This window comes from Nerophis lumbriciformis, linkage group LG03 (genome assembly GCF_033978685.3).
Source record: "Nerophis lumbriciformis linkage group LG03, RoL_Nlum_v2.1, whole genome shotgun sequence".
NCBI lineage: Eukaryota > Metazoa > Chordata > Actinopteri > Syngnathiformes > Syngnathidae > Nerophis > Nerophis lumbriciformis.
In genome coordinates, this window is record NC_084550.2 from 56,102,725 (window position 1) to 56,115,685 (window position 12,961).

The 12,961-nt window shown below is 41.7% G+C and overlaps 1 protein-coding gene across 1 annotated transcript in view; it reads left to right on the forward strand.

Moving 5' to 3' along the window:
- LOC133587215 (cadherin-22) overlaps positions 1-12,961 on the forward strand; it is a 615,599-nt gene that overhangs the window by 553,655 nt on the left and 48,983 nt on the right. The gene's annotated exons all lie outside the window — the stretch shown is intronic.

Sequence of the window (12,961 nt, forward strand, 5' to 3'; positions counted from 1 at the left end):
TACATTGGTCATATTCAAAGTCCTTATGTGTCCAGGGACATATTTCCTGAGTTTATAAACATAATATAAATTAAAAAAAACAACTAAAGAAGACGTTGTGATGCCAAAAAATATCAACGTAATCATAGTAGTATTGACTAAATACGCTCCTGTACTTGGTATCATTACAGTGGATGTCAGTTGTAGATCCACCAATGGCGTTTGTTTACATTTTGATGCCGGTGAGCTACGGTGTGTAGTGAAGCATGTTTAGCTATTCCTCGTCCTGCAGGGATGATACTTGTAAGAAACGTACTTTATTTGTCGCCATGGAGGCGAGGATTAGTGATTTAGAAGTAGCTAAAACACTGCCGCTAGCTAGCTAGCCATGTCTTAAAGCACCTCTTCCTGAGGACGTTTCAGTGTTATAACTTCACTTTTATCATCAGTTTTTAAGCCAAAATGCGTCCGTTCTCCCTTTTCTGTCTACACACTGTGTCTGCTTGTAAGTACTCCTTGATTGCGCGCTGCCGAACATGCTCCTCCAAACCAGCAATGTCACAACGTGATGACAGGGGTGCAGAGGGCTGGGGGTCCGGTACTTTTCAGAGGCGGTATAGTACCGAATATGATTCATTAGTATCACGGTACTATACTAATACCGGTATACCGTACAACCCTAGTGCCTGTAAAAGTACTCTATAGCAATGTTTTTCAACCTTTTTTGAGGCAAGGCACGTTTTTTGCGTTGACGCCACCAGCAGAAATCATAAACTCAGTTGACAGTAAAGAGTCGTCGTCGCAGTTGTTGGTGACTTTCAACCATAACCAAGCATGCATCGCTATAGCTCTTGTCTCAAAGTAGGTGTACTATCACCACCTGTCACATCACGCCCTGACTTATTTGGAGTTTTTTTGCTGTTTTCCTGTGTGTAGTGTTTTAGTTCTTGTCTTGCGCTCCAATTTTGGTGGCTTTTTCTCTTTTTTTGGTATTTTCCTGTAGCAGTTTCATGTCTTCCTTTGAGCGATATTTCCCGCATCCACTTTGTTTTAGCAATCAAGAATAGTTCAGTTGTCTCCATCCTTCTTTGCGGGGACATTGTTCATTGTCATGTTCGGATGTACATTGTGGACGCCGTCTTTGCTCCACAGTAAGTCTTTGCTGTCGTCCAGCATTCCATTTTTGTTTACTTTGTAGCCAGTTCAGTTTTAGTTTCGTTCTGCATAGTCTTCCGTAAGCTTCAATGAATTTTCTTAGGGGCACTCACCTTTTGTTTATTTTTGGATTAAGCATAAAATACCTTTTTACCTGCACACTGCCTCCCGCTGTTTCCGACGTTTACAAAGCAATTAGCTACCGGCTGCTACCTACTGATGTGGAAGAGTATTACACGGTTACTCTGCCGAGCTCTAGACAGCACCGACACTCAACAACAACACATCATTTGCAGACTATAATTGCCGTATTTTTCGGAGTTTAAGTCGCACCGGAGTATAAGTCGCACCTGCCGAAAATGCATAATAAAGAAGGAAACAAACATATATAACTGCGACTTATAGTTCGAAAAATACGGTACTGGTTTGCAAAAAATGTTTTTAACCCAAATAGGTGAATTTAGATAATCTCCCACTGTCAACACTGGGACCATGGCTTGGTTTGTTCTCCCGAGGTGCAAGTGAATTGGACCAGATGTGGCGTGAAGGTGAATACATGATTTATTTAAACACTATAACTACAAAAAAGTACAAACGAAAAGCGCGCACAGTGGCGGAGAAACGACTTGGCTATGAAAACAAATACTTGCACAAAGGCAGAAACTATGAACAACAAAAAACACTAACTGTGGCTTAATAAACAAAAACTTACTTGGCATGGAACCGGCATGAAAAAAGAGCAGCAAGGGTCATAAGGGTGTGGAGAGTGTGCAGAAGCATAAATGCGGGATGTCGTCAGGACGACAAACTGAAAACAATGAACTTAAATACTATTAGACATGATTAACGAAAACAGGTGTGTGACTCAAAACGTGACACAGGTGCGTGACGTGACAGGTGAAAACTAATGGTTGCTATGGTGACAAAACAAAAGTGCACAAAAAGTCCAAAAACAAAACCGAACATGACCAAAACAAAAACATGATCACACAGACATGACACCCACGGCACACCAGACTGGATCTCACGGAACACTAGTGTGCCGCAGCACAATGGTTGAAAAACACGGCTCTATAGCATCCATCTCTACCTTAAGCCCGTAGCAAACAGCCCCCGTTCAGTTCATTTCAAGTGTTTTCTATTGGGGGAAACATGTTTTGTATTTAAATGTCTCATGTAAAAATGAAGCCGCAGATTATTTCAATGAACATAAGCCGGCAGCTCATAGAAAATGGGAAAATCAATTAACATTTCCTACCAGTTAAAGTCCAATTTTTATTTTTATTTTTTATTTTTTTCTCCTCCTCGCCTCATGCACGCAAGAATGTTCACTTCTTTCCATTCCATCTGGCTACTGTGAAAATCGGAGAGAGAGAAAAAAATCTCAAGTTTGAAAGCATTTTCTATTTTTTTTTGCGCCGCTTTGTTCATTGCTGAGCGTCTGAGGCCCGATACGCTGGCAGAATGTATTAAGAGCCCACACAACACCTGCTATATTTCACATCAACTCGAACCAAATCAACTGTCAAATTGCCTGCTTCGACTTTCCAAACTTTTTCACAGAAGGGTGCTCCTTGCCTCCATGTTATCACTGCAAATGGGCTGAGACCCTCTCCTGGAGTGCAGCATAACGGCCTCATGGCGACACATAGCTCGTGTATATCGACGGTATCTTCAGCCTTCTGGGCTGATTGTTCTACAGGCTCTTTGTCAATGTTCTTCCGCGGGGTTTGGAGTGGTATGAACACAAAATAGTCACTAGCTTTGCCGTCGTTTGTCAGCCTCGCCGGCATCCGTCGGTATGTCATTTTGTGCTGTTCTATAGATGCCGAGGGGAAAAACCTTGCTGTCCGGTTTGCACAGTTTGCGTCTTTTGTGCAGCGATGCAGCAACATTTGTTGAAGGCAGTTGTATCAAAGAGTCTTTTAACCACTGGGGAAAAAAAAAAACCCTCAATTTGCTCGCCCGGCACGTATCAAAGTTTACACTTGAAAGCAATCATGAATCAATAGTCTCCCAAGAACGGCCGCACTGTAATAAGATAAATACAGTAGTTCTTCTCACATTTCAAAACATTTTTTTACTATATCTATCTCAAGTGATAAGACTGTATAAAGTAAACGTTGATATATTTTATTGTAGAATTTGCATAGGCCACCTGCCTTGACTCACATATGAACTTGAAGTGCCATCCCATTCCTAACCCATAGGGTTCAATATGATGTCGGTCCACCTTTTGCAGCTATTACAGCTTCAACTCTTCTGGGAAGGCTGTCCACAAGGTTGCGGAGTGTCTTTATAGGAATTGTCGACCATTCTTCCCAAAGGTCACACACTGATGTTGGTCGAGAAGGCCTGGCTCTCAGTCATCCCGAAGGTGTTCTATTGGGTTCAGGTCAGGACTCTGTGCAGGCCAGTCAAGTTCATCGACACCAGACTCTGTCATGCATGTCTTTATGGACTTTGCTTTGTGCACTGGTGCACAGTCATGTTGGAAGAGGAAGGGGCCCGCTCCAAACTGTTTCCCACAAGGTTGGGAGCATGGAATTGTCCAACATGTTTTGGTATCCCGGAACCATTCAAAGTTCCTTTCACTGGAACAAAGGGGCCAAGCCCAACTCCTGAAAAACAACCCCACACCATAATTCCTCCTCCACCAAATTTCACACTCCGAAATGTACCGTTCTGGCAACCTTTAAACCCAGACTCGTCCATGACAATGCCAGATGGAAACGCGTGATTCATCAATCCAGAGAAGACGTCTCCACTGCTCTAGAGTCTAGTGGCGACGTGCTTCACACCACTGCGTCCGACGCTTTGCATTGGACTTGGTGATGTATGGGTTAGATGCAGCTGACTCAAATGCATAAGGACGGATATCATATAGCGCCATGTGTGCGGCAAAGAGGGCCAGGTGGGATTTACCCTGCATAACCTTAGTGTAGAAGGGGCCTAACATGTGCAGCTCTGCTCAAGTCCATGTCCAAGAAGATTAAAGGGGAACATTATCACCAGACCTATGTAAGCGTCAATATATACCTTGATGTTGCAGAAAAAAGACCATATTTTTTTTTAACCGATTTCCGAACTCTAAATGGGTGAATTTTGGCGAATTAAACGCCTTTCTATTATTCGCTCTCGGAGCGATGACGTCACAACGTGGCGTCACATCGGGAAGCAATCCGCCATTTTCTCAAACACCGAGTCAAATCAGCTCTGTTATTTTCCGTTTTTTCGACTGTTTTCCGTACCTTGGAGACATCATGCCTCGTCGGTGTGTTGTCGGAGGGTGTAACAACACGAACAGGGACGGATTCAAGTTGCACCAGTGGCCCAAAGATGCGAAAGTGGCAAGAAATTGGACGTTTGTTCCGCACACTTTACCGACGAAAGCTATGCTACGACAGAGATGGCAAGAATGTGTGGATATCCTGCGACACTCAAAGCAGATGCATTTCCAACGATAAAGTCAAAGAAATCTGCCGCCAGACCCCCATTGAATCTGCCGGAGTGTGTGAGCAATTCAGGGACAAAGGACCTCGGTAGCACAGCAAGCAATGGCGGCAGTTTGTTCCCGCAGACGGGCGAGCTAAACCCCCTGTATGTCTTGTCTTACACACCGTCCCTTATGCCACCGAAGATGATCAAGAGAAGAATATCGACCCTAGCTTCCCTGTCCTGCTGACATGAGGGTATGTCTACAGAATATATTAATTGATGAAAATTGGGCTGTCTGCACTCTCAAAGTGCATGTTGTTGCCAAATGTATTTCATATGCTGTAAACCTAGTTCATAGTTGTTAGTTTCCTTTAATGCCAAACAAACACATACCAATCGTTGGTTAGAAGGCGATCGCCGAATTCGTCCTCGCTTTCTCCCGTGTCGCTGGCTGTCGTGTCGTTTTCGTCGGTTTCGCTTGCATACGGTTCAAACCGATATGGCTCAATAGCTTCAGTTTCTTCTTCAATTTCGTTTTTGCTACCTGCCTCCACACTACAACCATCCGTTTCAATACATGCGTAATCTGTTGAATCGCTTAAGCCGCTGAAATACGAGTCTGAATCCGAGCTAATGTCGCTATAGCTTACTGTTCTTTCCGCCATGTTTGTTTGTATTCACCATGTGACGTCACAGGAAAATGGACGGGTGTGTATATAACGATGGTTAAAATCAGGCACTTTGAAGCTTTTTTTAGGGATATTGCGTGATGGGTAAAATTTTGAAAAAAACTTCGAAAAATAAAATAAGCCACTGGGAACTGATTTTTAATGGTTTTAACCCTTCTGAAATTGTGATAATGTTCCCCTTTAAGGCAGTGCTAGATAACACACTCACACTAAATATTTACACTTTGGACACATTGACTCCTCTAAAGTAGAAACCAAGTTTCTGTTCTGTTATTTCTATTCTATGAGGTATGATAAAAAATATAGTTGAACTTTGAGGGCTGTGCTCACTTTTGGGAGATACTAGAGACCAAACTCACACTGAGATGCTGCGTGATTTTACCCATTCCTCCGCCTACCACTTGGTATTTCCCCTGACTCAAATGCGTAAGGACAGATATCATATAGCGCCCATGTGTGCGGCAAAGAGGGCCGGGTGGAAAGCCAAATACTAAGTACGACCCCCTGAAGGTAACACGGACCTGTCAGCTCGGCTCTGCCGTCTCATTTTGGCCGAGTGTGCTAAAGCGACAGATCCGGCCTCAGTTTAGCCCGCAAACATCCTACTGATGGCTCCGTATTTTAGTACAAAATGAATGTTAGGCCTGTCTGAAACCTACACATCACTCTATGTACGTGAGGCAGAGACCTAATCCTGCAGCCACCAAACCAGATACCCTCAACGCCTTGACTGCACCTAGAAATTCTGTCCATAAAGGTTATGAACAGAATCGGTGACAAAGGGCAGCCCTGGCGGAGACCAACCCTCACTGGAAACGGGTCCGACTTACTGCCAGCAATGCGGACCAAGCTCTGACACTGATTATACAGGGAGCGAACCGCCACATTAAGACAGTCCGTTACCCCATACTCTCTGAGCACTCCCCACAGGACTTCCCGGGGTACACGGTCGAATGCCTTCTCCAAGTCCACAAAGCACATGTAGACTGGTTGGGCAAACTCCCATGCACCCTCAAGGACCCTTTGAATAAACAATAATGACTAAAATGTCAATTCACTTGAAAATGACAAACAACGAAAACATATCTCACAAAATGACATGACTTTTGACTAAAGATGTCCGATAATGGCTTTTTTGCCGATATCCGATATTCCGATATTGTCCGACTCTTAATTACCGATTCCGATATCAACCAATACCGATATATCCAGTCGTGGAATTAACACATTATATATGCCTAATTTTGTTGTGATGCCACGCTGGATGCATTAAACAATGTAACTTTACCATGAATTGAAACAAGTTGAAAAACTTTTTCGGTCGTACCATTTAGCGGTCAATTGTACGGAATATGTACTGTAATGTGCAATCTACTAATAAAAGTTTCAATCAATCAATCAAAAGCGTCCCGGAAGAGTTAGTGCTGCAAGGGATTCTGGGTATTTGTTCTGTTGTGTTACGGTGCGTATGTTCTCCCGAAATGTGTTTGTCATTCTTGTTTGGTGTGGGTTCACAGTGTGGCCCATATTTGTAACAGTGTTAAAGTTGTTTATACGGCCACCCTCAGTGTGACCTGTATGGCTGTTGATCAAGTATGCCTTGCATTCACTTGTGTGTGTGTAAAAGCCGCATATATTAAGTGACTGGGCCGGCACGCTGGTTGTGTGGAGGAAAAGCGGACGTGACGACAGGTTGTAGAGGACGCTAAAGGCAGGGCCTTTAAGGCATGCCCCCAATAATGTTGTCTGGGTGGAAATCGGGAGAATGGTTGCCCCGGGAGATTTTCGGGAGGGGCACTGAAATTGGGGAGTCTCCCGGGAAAATCGGGAGGTTGAAACCAATACCAATAATTTCCGATATTACATTTTAAAGCATTTATCGGCCGATAATATCGGACATCTCTACTTTTGACCTTAGCTACTTTGCCGTGTCAGAAACACTAAAAACCACATGGCTCCAACAAAAGCTCCTATTAACATCTCTATTCAATTTAACTCAGCGTCACTTACATGTAGGGTTGTACGGTATACCGGTGTTAGTATAGTACCACGATACTAATGAATCATATTCGGTACTATACCGCCTTTGAAAAGTACCGGTCCTCCACTCCCACCGCCCCCGTCATCGTCACGTTGTGTGATTGCTGGAGTACTTGCAAACAGACACAGTGTGTAGACAGAAAAGGGAGAACAGAGACATTGTGGCTTAAAAACTAACGATAAAGGTGAAGTTATAACACAGAAACGCCCTCAGGAAGAGGTGCTTTAAGACAAATGAAGTAAGTTTCACAAGTATCATCCCTGCAGGACGAGGAATAGCTAAACATGGTTCACTCCACACCGTAGCGCACCGGCATCAAAATGTAAACAAACGCCATTGGTGGATCTACACTTAACATCCACTGTAATGATACCAAGTACAGGAGCGTATCTAGTCAATACTACTATGATTACATCAATATTTTTTGCCCTCACAACATCTTTAGTTTTTTTTTAAATGTATATTATGTTTATAAACTCAGGACATATGTCACATGACCCATGAGGACTTTGAGTATGACCAATGTATCATCCTGTAACGACTTGGTATCGGATTGATACCCAAATTTGTGGTATCATCCAAAACTAATGAAAAGCTTGCAAACAACAGAAGAATACATGATTATTAAATGTTAACAGAAGTGTAGATAGAACATGTTCAAAGAGAAAGGAAGCAGATATTAACAGTAAATGAACAAGTAGATTAATAATCAATTTTTACAGTTTGTCCCTGACAAAATAATAGAATGATAAATGACACAATATGTTACTGCATATGTCAGCAGACTAAATTAGGAGCCTTTGTTTGCTTACTTACTACTAAAAGACAAGTTGTCTTGTATGTTCACTATTTTATTTAAGGACAGACTTGCAATAAGAAACATATGTTTAATGTACCCTAAGATTTTTTGGTAAAATAAAGCCAATAATGCATTTTTTTCTGGTCCTTTTTATTTAGAAAAAGTATCAATGATTTTGGTACCGGTACCAGTACCAAAATATTGGTATCGGGACAACACTACGTACATGTAAACTCATCCAGGTTACGCTCGCTGTTGATATTTACAATGAACTCGCCAGGGGTATTAATGCTGACTGAGCAGTTTGCTGTTACAACTTCGGTTCTGTCGCATCTGTGCTGTCTAAATCAGTGTCGTCAAAGAAAGCTGTTTCACTTTCCAATTCGTCATGCCTTCCAAAACATTATTACTGTCTAAAAATGAAATTGTTTTACATGTAACGAGTCTTCACATTTCGGAAAAAACAGCCTCACTTCAATTATTGCCTGCTTCCAATTAACGGCTCGTCCTCTGAGGTTTCAGCAAATTAACCTTTTTCACATTACGTATTTATTTGTTACCGCACTGTAGTAGTCCGTACGATGATGTAGAATGCCGCCTTCCCCTCACATCACCTTGACATCTCTTTAAAGGGGAACATTATCACAATTTCAGAATTGTTAAAACCATTAAAAATCAGTTCCCAGTGGCTTATTATATTTTTCAAAGTTTTTTTCAAAATTTTACCCATCACGCAATATCCCTAAAAAAAGCTTCAAAGTGCCTGATTTTAACCACCCGTCCATTTTCCTGTGACGTCACATAGTGAAGCCAACACAAACAAACATGGCGGAAAGAACAGCAAGCTATAGCGACATTAGCTCGGATTCAGACTCGGATTTCAGCGGCTTAAGCGATTCAACAGATTACGCATGTATTGAAACGGATGGTTGTAGTCTGGAGGCAGGTAGCGAAAACGAAATTGAAGAAGAAACTGAAGCTATTGAGCCATATCGGTTTGAACCGTATGCAAGTGAAACCGACGAAAACGACACGACAGCCAGCGACACGGGAGAAAGCGAGGACGAATTCGGCGATCGCCTTCTAACCAACGATTGGTATGTGTTTGTTTGGCATTAAAGGAAACTAACAACTTTGAACTAGGTTTACAGCATATGAAATACATTTGGCAACAACATGCACTTTGAGAGTGCAGACAGCCCAATTTTCATCAATTAATATATTCTGTAGACATACCCTCATCCGCGCTCTTTTCCTGAAAGCTGATCTGTCCAGTTTTGGAGTTGATGTCAGCAGGCCAGGGAAGCTAGGGTCGATAGGGGGTTTAGCTCGCTCGTCTGCGGGAACAAACTGCTGCCATTGCTTGCCGTGCTACCGAGGTCCTTTGTCCCTGAATTGCTCACACACTCCGGCAGATTCAATGGGGGTCTGGCGGCAGATTTCTTTGACTTTATCGTTGGAAATGCATCTGCTTTGAGTGTCGCAGGATATCCACACATTCTTGCCATCTCTGTCGTAGCATAGCTTTCGTCGGTAAAGTGTGCGGAACAAACGTCCAATTTCTTGCCACTTTCGCATCTTTGGGCCACTGGTGCAACTTGAATCCGTCCCTGTTCGTGTTGTTACACCCTCCGACAACACACCGACGAGGCATGATGTCTCCAAGGTACGGAAAACAGTCGAAAAAACGGAAAATAACAGAGCTGATTTGACTCGGTGTTTGAGAAAATGGCGGATTGCTTCCCGATGTGACGCCACGTTGTGACGTCATCGCTCCGAGAGCGAATATTAGAAAGGCGTTTAATTCGCCAAAATTCACCCATTTAGAGTTCGGAAATCGGTTAAAAAAATAAATGGTCTTTTTTTCTGCAACATCAAGGTATATATTGACGCTTACACAGGTTTGATGATAATGTTCCCCTTTAAGTATCTCCCTTTAACTTTGCAGTCGCACACCAGATTTAAGGGGGTCAAGAAAGGGTTCTGCTAGGTAGAAATATAATTAGGTAATTGTGCTTGAGGGAGCTCGATTGGTTGCTCAATAAACTCTCACACACTCCTCCACGTCTTCATCCTCCTCAGTCATCCAACGCTTCGGTCCAAGTCCACCTGCTGAGGACTCAGACACTGAACACAGATCAAGGCTCACTTCCTACGACTTTGCCGATGTTCTTATTTCTTCAAAAATATATTGGTACATTCATCCCTCGGTTGGAGATAAAGCTCCTGCTTATGGTTCTGTATTTTTTTTATCTCTTTCCTATTACCTTCAAAATTACATGAACCTGAAAGGGCTCTTTGAAGGGTGGTGAAAAGATGAGCTCAGGTCTGTTTTGGCATATACTTCTTTAGTTCTGATGGCTCACATAGGATTAGGTGGATGTGCTCGAGTCTGTTGTTTCGTTTTTTTTGCAAGAGTTTGGCTTGCAATGAGGATTCCCTGAATTGAATGAGTTTGTCACAGGAAATGGGCCTTGGGAATAGTTAGTCATAACAGAGTCATCAATCACAATCTTCCAGACCAGGGTGTGATAGCATAGTGCTGGGTATTGTGGCCAAACAGCTCAATTTTTGTTTCATCTGACATAACATGGACAAAGATAAGACCTTCTGGAGGAAAGTTCTGTGGTCAGATGAAACAAAAATGTAGCTGTTTTGCCACAATACCCAGCAATATGTTTAGAGGAGAAAAGGTGAGGCCTTTAATCCCAGGAACACCAGCCCTACCATCAAGCATGGTGGTGGTAGTATTATGATCAGGGCCTATTTTGCTGACAATGGAACTGGTGCTTTACAGAGAGTAAATGGGACAATGAAAAAGGAGGATTACCTCCAAATTCTTCAGGACAACCTAAAATCATCAGCCCGGAGGTTGGGTCTTGGAACCCGTTACTCAGAATTTATCGTCCCAGACGAAGGGCCCCGAACCCGTTACTCAGAATTTATCATCCCGGACGAGCCCCCAAATTGTTGCGTTTGGACCAGTTGTTCCTCCCAGGGAATTCAAGTCGCTGGTCGCTCCCAAGCTCTTTACGACACTTAAAGCTGAGTAGAAGAACCACCAGAGACAGAATAGGTATTTTGTAATATATTTGCAAAGCTTTGTAAATATACTGAGACCAGTCCAGCATAGAACATTCAATCACGCAGATAAGATGGTCTGCCTTCCAAAATGGAAACCCTCTATTCTATCAAGTCTCTCTCCCTCCCACCCTCGCAGTCTTGTCCCTCCAGCCCAAACACATGCCCATTGTCCTCCGCACCTGGACATAAGAATAGATAAGAAGAAGGAGTATCTCTCTTTCTTACATTCCATATTCAAGGTTAGCACACAGTATTTGCAGACAACCAAAAGACCACAATTGGAAGAAAAACACTAGCTGTTTTGTAATATGATTATGAAATAAAAGAAGTAACACTTAAATTCGGATAAATGTAAATATCTGCCTCCGACACAGGACAATGACCCCAAACACACGTCAAAAGTGGTAAAGGGATGGCTAAATCAGGCTACAATTAAAGTTTTAGAATGACCTTCCCAAAGTCCTGGACAATGCTGAAGAAACAAGTCCATGTCAGAAAACCAGAAGCTTGCCAGAAGCTTGTGGATGGCTACCAAAAGCGCCTTATTGCAGTGAAACTTGCCAAGGACATATGACCAAATATTAACATTGCTGTATGTATACTTTTGACCCAGCAGATTTGCTCACATTTTCAGTAGACCCATAATAAATTCATAAAAGACCCAAACTGGAAAAGTATGTGCTCCAATCACTCTATCACAAAAAAATAAGAGTTGTAGAAATTATTGGAAACTCAAGACAGCCATGACATTATGTTCTTTACAAGTGTATGTGAACTTTTCACTTTGACTGTATTAGTAAGCAGGTGGGGTTTAATAACAGTGCCAACCTGTTCGTCAGGTTGGCACTGTTATTAAACCCCACCTAGAAAGCACTAGAACCACTCTATGAAGCTCCCCACTGTAATTTTTCCTTTAATGATAGGTACATGTGCAGGGCCGGGCTATATATATATATATATATATATATATATATATATATATATATATATATATATATATATATATATATATATATATATATATATATTTATTTTTTTATTTTTTTTTGTATTTTTTTTTTTTGTATTGTCCTTTCCAGCTACTCAGGCAAATCGTATAGTTGATGTAGATGCCCATATCGGCTGTATTTGAATTTAATTTACAAAAGAGAAGTGTGGAATACTTCTTTTGTTGCCTTATTTGTATTTGACTTGATTAAAATTGATTTATATTATAATTTGGTGCAGCCGGGCGGGAGCAGGAGGGGATAGAAAGAGACAAAAAGGAAGACAGAGGGGGGAATTGCGGGAAGAAAGAGGAGGATAAGACAGAGAGACAACAACAACAGCAAACAACAATAACAACAGAACAACATCAGCAAATAGGATATGTACAAATATGATGGTAAAAGTGATAGCAAATAAGCAGTTAGTGAAATAAATATTAATAATACAGAAATGACAATGAACATTATTACACTACAAATGGAGCAATACAAATACCAATAGAAATAGCTCTATTGATAATGAATAATAACAAGAACTACCTCTATTATCAACAATACAATTGTTTCATATACAACAATGCATATACGTAATAACTTGAAATACAAAAGAAAGCAGATACATGGAGGGGAAGAAAGAGAAGCCAACAATATTAACCTTGTAGATTGTTATAGTAACAATAGGTAAAGCTTTGTCAGTGTGTGTAATATTTGATTGACAAAGATGGTGGAAAATAAATTAAACATGATTTGACGACTAATTATCTGTCAGTCATTGATCAGATTACATGCC